The following is a 10565-nucleotide window of genomic DNA, read 5'->3' as shown; positions in this document are numbered from 1 at the left end:
AGCAGCTCAGTGCTTTAACACACTTCACCACCGGGTATCCCATCGTTATTCCCATGTCATTGCCTGACCTCATTCTTTCTTTGGGAGGGGGATGTTTACACATTTATTTCACTTTCTAAATAAGATTTTGTATCTGTGTATTTGACTGCTCAGAAACACACATTATATTTTGTTGTATCTATTGCAAAATATGTTTCCACTAGAAAAAGAAAGTCCTTAGGTGACCTTCTAAAAGTCAGCAAGTATTTACTTTCTGCTCATTAGGATTCAGCTGCAACACAGTGTGTTAGTTATGAGATTCATGTTATTTATTTGAATAAATAAATCCACATTTGTGGTGTAACCAAGATACTTGTGTTGAAACCTGAAAGAAGCAATCCCCCTTAAATTAACACGAATCACCCTTTTAAATTAGCTGCAAGGTAGATGGTACAGAATCAGGATGCAATTTCTTGAAAACCTAAGGTAAAATGTGCATAAATTAAGCAAGCAGAAGTATCTGATTTAAAAGGAGGAAAGAAACATGGTCTTAAATCATTAAAAAAATAGGAAACTGGGGTGGGCTGAAGAGAACAGATAGTAAGAACTGGGCTTTGAAAACTTGTGGATAGCAGTAATCAACATGTTGTAAATTATTTTCAATATTTACATATAGACTCTTGCAAATTATCTAGGTTTTCAGCTGCAGGTGGGAGGAAGTACCAACCCTTATTTTGCATATCTAAAGCTGATGACAAATGGAGAAACAGGGCTGTCTTTGGTCCTGACTTTTTAATCATCAAAACACGCAGCTGGGTTTAACTTTAGAGCTCTTTTTTGTGCTTGGAATTCAGGAGAAAAAAAATGCTTGCTTTTGCCATGCTTCGCACATTGGGAGGGCTGGCGTGCTTTCAGATGGAATTCCCAGCAGGAGGTAGGATAAAGGGGAGAAGCATTGTCCATATTTGGACCATTTTTGTAGACAGGTGTTTCTGCAAAGAATTAGAAAATAAGAGGTTATGTGTTTCTTTGTAAATCTACAGAAAAACCAATGTATGCTTGCCAGCTGGCAGTTCAAATTTTTCGCAACAGACTCCTGGCATCCCCAAATTTAATTTAATAGCTTCAAGATAGCCAAACAAGTCACAGGACAGGACCAAGTAAAAGTGGACTCACATCAAATCCATCTTTGGCTGCCCCAAAATATATGTCAACTTCACCTGAGACTTGTGGATTTTCTTGCTGTAATGGGATTTGGCTTGCTTTAGGCAAAATTGGAGAATACTCAGAAGCTAACTAGAAACTCCAGAGTATTCCAAGGCATTGTGGCAGTCTTCATTGGGTCTGAATTGAACCAATCCCACATTCAAATGGACACTGAACATCACCTGTGTGGGTGCCCAGTTGCGATGGTCATATCTGTAATGTTAGAACAGGGCACCCATGCAACTAGCATGAAAAAAGGTAGATTTACTTTCCTCCCTATTGGTTGTGCTGGCATCCCATTATGGCATCAAAGGCACAACAGACAATGGCCAGGGACATGCACAGAGCTCCATGATTGGTAAGAAGTGGCATCAGTGACATAGACAACAAGGTGATGGTCCAATGTGACCAATGTAGTCTTAGCCTGGAAGGACTGGCTGGATACCATTGTGGTGCTGCAATGGATTAGGCTTAAGCTTAAGTGGCTAGTGTAAACTTTGTCACATATGCAATAAGTGCATTAAGACACATACTCAACTGATGTTACAGAGCTGCGGTCAGTCTGTTGTTGTTTAGCTGGGTTTTCTGTGAGATGGGCATTGAAGATAAGAGGACGGAGTGTGTTAGATCAGTGTATCCTGTGTTTAAAATTCAAACAGAACATTCATTGCAAAACAGCAAAAAAGTTCTGAATTTTTAACCTGGCAACAGTGTGAAAACTTATGAATGTAATGTAATTACACTGGAAGATCAAGAGAGATGTCAAGAGAGGTTTCATAATGTACCTACCTAACCATACACATGCATATTTTACAGCCAGTTGGCTTTCCCCCTCCAGTCTATTGAACATCCATGTGCAACAACCTCCACTAATCTGAAAATCAGCCCAGACAGCTGGAGGACTTCAGGCAAGATGATGCCAGGACAGATACAGATACACACACACACACACACACACACACACACACACACACACACCAGAGCTCTCAAATGAATGTTGTAAACCAGTTAGTTCCAGAATTCTTCATCATTATTGCAAGTTAGAAATAATAATCATCACATATATTTTCGCTACCATGATGATTAATATGCATGGTTGTGAAGGCAGAACAATGAAGAAAGCCGAGAGCAATAAAATCAAATCATTTGAAAGGTGATGAAGGAAGAGAAATCTGGGGGCTAGCAAAAAGCCAAGTGAATGGGTCCTAAAGACACCAGACCTGAGCTTTCAGTAGAAGCCAAGATGGCTAAACTGAGGTTATCATCCTTTGAGCAAAATATGAAATGATGTGATGTGTTAGGAAATATGATAATACTCATATTGTTGAAGGTGGAAGAAAAAAGGCAGCACTATAGTTGGACTGATTTAATCAAGATAACCAAAACCCCAAGCTTGCAAGACTTGACCATGGCCACTGATGATTACGGCATTTGAGGTTTCACTTTGATAGAGTTGCTATAGGTCAATGCTGTCTCCATAGCTGATCTACGTTGATCAAGAACTCTACTGACCCAAAACAGTAAGATCTAGAGTGAATTTGCCTCTCCCCCCCCCCCCCAATAATGGTGGATCCACCAGTACCTCTGGCCGGATAGATTCTGAAACATAGATATGCATAATGTTTCCATAATAATAAAACATTTTCCCCACATGCATTAATACACAACTATGTGGAAATTTTGCACAGAATCAGTCCCAAATTGCAAAGATTCATCTTAGTCTAGAATTATTCTGATCTGGTCTTTCTGACATTTTTTAAATATCCTTTCCATCCCTATTTAAGATACTCATTCTTAGGCCACAGCCTTGTAGACATTGGTTTCCAACTGTAATTTTAGAGAATTAATAAATTTATTGATTTGGGTCAGGATAGACCAGGCATGGACAAACTCCAGCCCTCCAGGTGTTTTGGACTTCAACTCCTACAATTAAACTCTGGCTGTTAGGAATTGTAGGAGGTGAAGTCCAAAACACCTCCATGCCTGGTATAGACCATGGTACCTGCAAACATTCCCTAAGAAGTAGAGATGAAGATTTTATATTAGACTTGTTTCAAGAAAGGTGTGGATAGTAAAAAACTTCATGAGAAAGTTGAAAACCCTAGGAGGTGTTCCGTCTTCTAAAATACATGCAGAGAAATGACAGCAGGAACAAAGCAATTGCCCAGTCCTCCACACCTACTCTGAGTTGTATTCACCATGGGGGACAATGTGAGGCAATAAAGGGAAAGTATTTGGCAGCTGGACAGCACTCAATGGACTGCAGCAAATCGACTTCCTTCAGCAGTATGTGTAAAAGAAAATGGAGCTCAATAGAGACATTTTAGACCTGCCAAAGAAGATGTACTAACATCTGGGCATAGTGATGATATCAGACAGTAGGGCTCAGGCCACAAAAAAGGCAGGTGCAGTACCATGGATCATGGAGGAAACAAATGCCAGCCATAATGCACTCAGATGAATCCACTTGCAGTGTCATAATGGCATCCAGCCAGTCCATTCAGGCCAAGTCTACATCGGCCCCTCTGGACCATCACAATATCATTTATGTCACAGTCACCTTTCCTGCCCATTCATGGAGCTGTTTGGAAGCACTTGACCATCAGCTGTGATGCCATATTGGATCTAGGCAGCGAGTTCCAAAGTCTGATAGCAGCCACTGAGAAGGTCCTCTCCTTTTTGCCCACCATACAAATTTAAGAGGGTGGTGGTATAGAGAAAATGCTCTCTCTAGTGTTTGTAGAGCTCTAAAGGGAGATATGGGAGATACCATTATAACAATAAGGGAGATACCATTATAACAATACTATTATACTATAATACCAAATCCAAGAAAAAGAGAGAAGACATGTGTTGACTCCAGTCCACTAAACTAAACATTGGAGAGAAAGAACTCCTTGCTAGGTACTATAGATGATTCTTTGCAATGACTTTAAAAAGCTAGAGTGTGTGATGTGAAGAAAGGATTTTGGCATGTAAGACTGGCTGAGTATTCCAATATATTTACTTATCTTTGCAGTGCTTTTTGGTTGATACAGATAGCTTCACATACCCATGGGAATCTGTTTAGTTTCTGAACTGCTGTTTGGAAAAAGACAATCCCAGGCATTGGAAAGGGTTCCTGGAGTGAAAATAATAGCAGAAGATATTCTCATAGGAGGCACAGGGGGTGATGATGATGCAAAAAGCTGAGCTGGACCACGACAAGAAATTATGATTTCTACAGCAAAAAAACAGATAGGAAATGAATGCAGAAAAACTGCAACTGAAACAGACTGGAATAACATATTGGGTATGTACTAACAGCTGATGGATTGAAGGCTGACCTCAGCAAGATTGAAGCAATCTGAAGCATGCCAGCTCCAGGAGATTTGAAGCAGGTGCAACACATTGCTGGGATGATTAATTCCCTAGCCAGGATCTAGCCACATCTGGTCACAGCTGGAGAATCAATACAACAACTTATCACACAGGAGGTGGAGTGGCAAAGTGCAGCACCATAAGAACTGCTTTTCAATTTGGTGAAGCAAATAACCCTTAATACCACAATAGTGCAATACTATCAGCTCAGGTGACAGCTGAAACCAGTGTGATGCATTCAATAAAAGTCTTCTTGCCCTTCTTTTAATATGATCACTCAATTGCGTATTTGTCTTCAATGCCATCAGAGACTGAATAGGTTTATATCAAGAGAAATAGAAGTTTCTAACAGTGCGTTTGGAATGGAATGATTCTATCAGCATAATTGTGGTCAGGTAATCAGAATGCTGTTAGATTATGCAACACTAGACATCATCATTATCAAGATCAATTTCCTAACTAGCCCAAAGCTCATGCATTTCAATGGTATGGTTGGCTGTTAACTACCACCAAATTGATGTCAACTTGTGATGATCTCCAAGTCAATAGCCCTGGCTACATTTTGCAGACTCAGAGCCAATTCTTCTTTCATTGACCTTTTGCAGCGGCATCTCTTTGGGCTTTTGGGACAGTGTATGTATCAGATTTAATATGCAGACACAAATAGAGGGCGAAAGGGAGAACCATGCCAAGAGGATGATGTGACAAGCAAATCTTGTCAGGAGTGCCTTCCATCTGGACATCTATGTCTTCATTGTGAAAGGCCATGAGGATCCAGAATAGGTCTATATAGTCACTTATGGATCTCCTTGGAAGACAATTGTACAGTGACAACCAATGATGATGATAGTTTGAAGTATAGTTTGAGATAAATGACATATTTAGACATGTGCCTTCATGTCATTTTCTGCATAAGACAACCCTAAGGTATACTATGACAACAAAAAATTCAGAAGAGGTTTATCTTTGCCTTCTGTAGAAACATAAAATCTGAGAGAGGATGACTTCCCAAAGTCACCTAGTAGACTTCAGTGGCACCAGAGACAACTTCAGCCAATTTATGACAGATTTTTGGAGCCCATAAAATGAATGAAATGTATGTAACATCTTTTTTCCCATTATTATTGTTAATACTGCATTAATAGTAATGAATGAAACATATGCAACATCCTTTTGTTCCATTATTACTATGAATGATGTATTAATAATAGTTATTCCAAAATCTTGGCACAAATGACTAACCAGTTCTTGGTTATTTTTGAAAAGTCTCATTGTTGTTGATCTTCAAGTCATTTCCAACTTATGACAACCCTAAAGCAAGCCCATCACAGGGTTTTCTGGGGCTGAGAGAGTGACCCAAGACCACTTAGTGGGTTTCCATGGCCAAATGGGGAATCAAACCCTGGTCTACAATGCTAAACAACTGGTTCTGTTTCTCTCTCACACACACAAACACGTTTTCTCTTTTTCACACACACACATCATGGGATTTATGTTATGGTTATGACTGCAATATTTGATTATATTTGGCCCCATACAATCCAGAAAAAAGTACACCCACGATCTGATATGATGAATGAACAACAGATTGAATGCTCCTAGGTGCCTACACCAAATGTATTGGTGAAAGGGCAGTAATGTAATGTTATATAGTTTCATTAAAAGGAACACTGCCTATTTGGTCTCCACAGTGGTGACACAAAGTGAAAGATGTTGCATGAACCTCCCAAATGTTTCTGGTGGCAGGAAAATAGATTCCTACAGGATGAAAGAAGTGGGAAGGAATTTTTCACAAGCATGGGACAATAAAAGCTTGAACGTGGAAATAAACAAAATAGTTAATCATGAAGCCTATCCCACTCCCTCCAATCCTGCTGGGCTGTTTATCACTTTTCAGCATGTGGAGCTTTGGACCAGCTCACCATGGCCTACATGATTTTGTGAGTCCAGATTAAGATAGAAGCACTGAATTAACTGGATTGATCCGAGTTGACTCCTCCTTCAACTTTGATTCAATGGGTCTACTCTAGCTGGTACTCATCAACAGGATTTCAGATTATGAGTGCACCTACATTGTAGAATTCATCTAGTGTGATACCATTTTAATATCAATGGCACAATGCTATGGATTCCTGGAATTTGTAACTTGTTGGGGCATCAACACTCTTTGGCAAAAAAGCTAAAACTCCCATGCGACCATACCTCGAGAAGTCTGATCTGACCATGGTGGTCCATGCCTTAGTTACCTCTAGACTGGACTATTGCAATGCGCTCTACGTGGGGCTGCCTTTGAAGACGGCCCGGAAATTACAACTAGTACAGCGATCGGCAGCCAGGCTTCTAACTGGAGCGAATTACAGGGGACGTTCAACGCCTCTGTTTAAGGAGCTTCACTGGCTGCCATTTACTTTCCAGGCCCAATTCAAGGTGCAGGTTATCACCTACAAAGCCCTAAACGGTTTGGGACCCACCTACCTTAGAGACCGCATCTCCCCCTACGAACCCGCACGTTCTCTTCGCTCGTCGGGGGAGGCCCTCCTCTCGCTCCCACCACCCTCGCAGTCGCGGTTGGTGGGGACGAGAGAGAGGGCCTTCTCCGTCGTGGCCCCCCGGCTTTGGAACTCGCTTCCTAGAGAGATCAGGCAGGCCCCCACCCTCCTCTCCTTCCGTAAGAGCTTAAAAACCTGGCTCTTTCAAAAGGCCTTTGATACTTAATCTGGTGTTGGACTGATCGATCTGCCCATTTTATAATAGCCCCATTCTTGAGGTGTTGCCAATGCTATATTGCACTTTGTCCATTTTAACTGTGAAATTACCTTCCTCATTTCGGCCCATTTCGGCACATGTTGCACGTTGCCTGGGTTCTATGAATTAGTCTCCAGTGTTAATATTGTATGTTTTATGTTGATTTTAACGATTGTTTTTACTGTAATTGATGTTTTTATTGGATAACTGTTTTATTGCTGTGTTTTGATATTTGATTGTTTTATCGGGCAAGGCCCCATGTAAGCCGCCCCAAGTCCCTTCGGGGAGATGGGGCGGGGTATAAAAATAAAATTATTATTATTATTATTATTATTATTATTATTATTATTATTATTATTATTATTATTATTATTCCATAGCATTGAGCATTGTTCGAGTGGTGTCAAATGCTATTGATTCTACAGTGTAGATGTACCCCTAACAATAAAAAGTTTGAACAAGATAAAATATTACAAATAGAAGAGTTAAAACCATAAATCAAAAATATAATGGGTTAAAGTGTTAGCATATGTCATGATGCTTGTCAAGTCTTCAAAGAGGAGTCACTCCACAAGTGGAGGTCTACAGCTTCTCAGTCCTTTGGCAGGAATATAAAAGGAGAAGAACTCTTTGACAACTGAGATCCTAAGCTACTTAAGGTTTTGAATGACACCACTTACTTGTATATACTTGAGTATAAGCCTAGTTTTTCAGCCCTTTTATAGGACTGAAAAAAAAAACCCTCCTCGGCTTATACTCGGGTGAGGGTCCTGGTGGGCTTATACTCAAGTATATATGGTATATTTATTATTTTTCTCTGTTATTATTGGTATTGTTGCATTTATTATTTTACTCTATTATTGTTGTTACTTTTACATTTATTTTACTCTATTTTATTATTAATAATACATTTATTATTTTACTCTATTATTACATTTATTATTTTACTGCATTTATTATTATTATTACATTTATTATTTCACTCTATTATTATTAAAAGGATACATAAGCACATTTACATTGAAGAAGATGAAAATAATGATTTAATCAGAGTTGAACAGTCATATCTTAAATTACAGTTTGGTGTAAAGATTCAAAAACATTTAAACTACTGATGCCTCAATTAATGTCTCGGCTTATACTGGACTCAATGTTTTCCCAGTTTTTTTGTGGTAAAATTAGGTGCCTTGGCTTATATTCGGGTTGGCTTATACTCGAGTATATACGGTACATCTGAATTCAGCAAATTTTCAGAGTTAGGAAAAAAAACTCTAGCTCTTAGCTCCAATCAGTGATTGGAAGAGAGAGCTTGGATTCTAAATGCAGAGAGATAGATTAGAGCTTAAGGTAAAAGCTGAGATTCTGAGCTCAGAAATGAGGATTCATGATTAAGGATGTTATCCCATGTGGTAGGGGAGCATCATTACCGTGACATTTTGTCCTGTAGTATTACAATGTACATAGTTCTGTTTGTCATTCCTTTCATGTCTTGCCTCTCAAAATGATCCATTTTCAGATTCATCAGAGAAGTGAGTGCAGTTCCCACCAACTCAATTTTTTTTAAAAAAAATCCTTGGGGGAAAACTGGACTTTCCTTTCCAATCCCTCTGCTCTGTGGTAGACCTGAGTCACTGATCTTAAAGAAACACCACTCTGGGCTTTCCCCTTCAATCCTTCTGCTTTGGAGTAGACCCCAGGCACTGCTTTTAAAGAGACACTACTCGGGGGATACTGGACTTACCTCCCAATCTCACTATTCTCCATTGAGGAAGACTGAAACTTAAAGAGCTAACAGTAGAGACATGAAACAGGTTTTTGGAAAGTTCCACTGCATCGAAGGAAGGACTCCATCATACATAGTTATCTCTCTGTTTTCAGAGTGTCTTGAAAGGAGGGGGAAAATGGTATTTGTCTGTGTTAGTCCGTTATTTGAGCTAATATGTATGTAATCTTTCAATGATGAAAAACCACAAGGATAATGACAACCCAGTAAAAATGAAATATATCTGCCCAGTACTTAGAGCAAATAACCCTATCTCTTCTGGTTGGTTACTTTCTAGTGCTTTCTCTGATTTGTGTTGCTGTTGTTGTTGTCTGCCCTTCTCTTCTCATTGAATTTCCCATTTCTTGGATTATTCTGAAGCCTTGATTTGCTTTGGATAAATTGTTGCAATCAGAGGTCTTTACAGGACTTACCTGTTCAGATTCATTATAGGATAACCCACTGTGTTGAGCATCAAACTCTGGTCATCCATCTGTCCATGCCCAGCCAATTCCTTTTTTTTAAAGGCAAAGGAATTTGAAATTCCTTTGGTATCCAGCTGTCTTTACTGTAAGTGCTTTAAATTGCCACAGGTGGAAAGCCGTTGTTACCCCGGCTGCACTTTGAATAACACACAGCATGCATGAAAGCCAGGCAGGTTAATCTGTGTGATACACATTTGGCAATTCCAGATGGACCAATAACGGAACAGATAATTGAATATGCAGAGATGGTTTCTGCCTCCAAAGAACTTGAGGCAGGGCTGCCTCCAGCATTTTAATTTTGATTTTCGAAAAGAATTAATGGAGCTCCACAGTGCTCAGTCCTTCTGAAAATAGTAAACTTGTTTTGTAGGCTGCATCTCTTCAGATGGGAATTTATATAATTGCAAAGCCCTTCACAGGGGTACAGATAACTTTACCTATAAAACTTGCAGAAAGTTTCTAACCCTTTCCCTTGGAAGGGTTTTGTCCTCCACTTGGCCCTCTTTGATACTTATAACTAAATCAACCAGGAAAAAAAATGGATGAAAGCAGAATGAGATGGACATGGAGAGTGTATGCATGTGCATATTGGGTTGAGTAACCAATTCAACTGAGGGTTGAAGGAGCCCCGGTGGTGAAGTGTGTTAAAGTACTGAGCTGCTGAACTTGCAGACTGAAAGGTCGCAGGTTCAAATCCCGGGAGCAGAGTGAGCGCCCGCTGTTAGCTCCAGCTTCTGCCAACCTAGCAGTTCGAAAACATGCCAGTGTGAGTAGATCAATAGGTACCGCTCCGGTGGGAAGGTAAGGGCGCTCCATGCAGTCATGCCGGCCCCATGACCTTGGAGGTGTCTATGGACAATGCCGACTCTTCGGCTTAGAAATGGAGATGAGCACCAACCCCCAGAGTCAGACATGACTGGACTTAACGTCAGGGGAAACCTTTACCTTTACCTAACCCTTTCCCTTGGTAGGGTTTTGTATTCCACACGGCCCTCTTTGATACTTATAGCTAAATCAACCAGGAAAAA

General features: G+C 40.0%; 1 long non-coding RNA gene across 2 annotated transcripts; it reads right to left on the bottom strand.

Annotated features, from left to right (window-relative positions):
- Window positions 1-294: 294 nt before the first annotated feature.
- On the bottom strand, window positions 295-9904 carry LOC103279064 (uncharacterized). 2 transcript variants are annotated; one of them, XR_506528.3, is made up of 3 exons: window positions 9487-9904; window positions 4238-4405; window positions 295-971 (listed from the first exon to the last, which is right to left on the bottom strand). It is a non-coding gene; the product is annotated as an uncharacterized LOC103279064 (long non-coding RNA). The 2 variants fall into 2 exon arrangements; XR_001730381.2 differs by having other exon boundaries at window positions 4238-4306; window positions 9487-9900.
- Window positions 9905-10565: the final 661 nt, after the last annotated feature.

The sequence above is a fragment of the Anolis carolinensis genome, chromosome 5, assembly GCF_035594765.1.
Source record: "Anolis carolinensis isolate JA03-04 chromosome 5, rAnoCar3.1.pri, whole genome shotgun sequence".
In the NCBI taxonomy this organism is placed as follows: Eukaryota; Metazoa; Chordata; class Lepidosauria; order Squamata; family Dactyloidae; genus Anolis; species Anolis carolinensis.
This window is presented reverse-complemented; position numbering and strand designations above follow the sequence as displayed.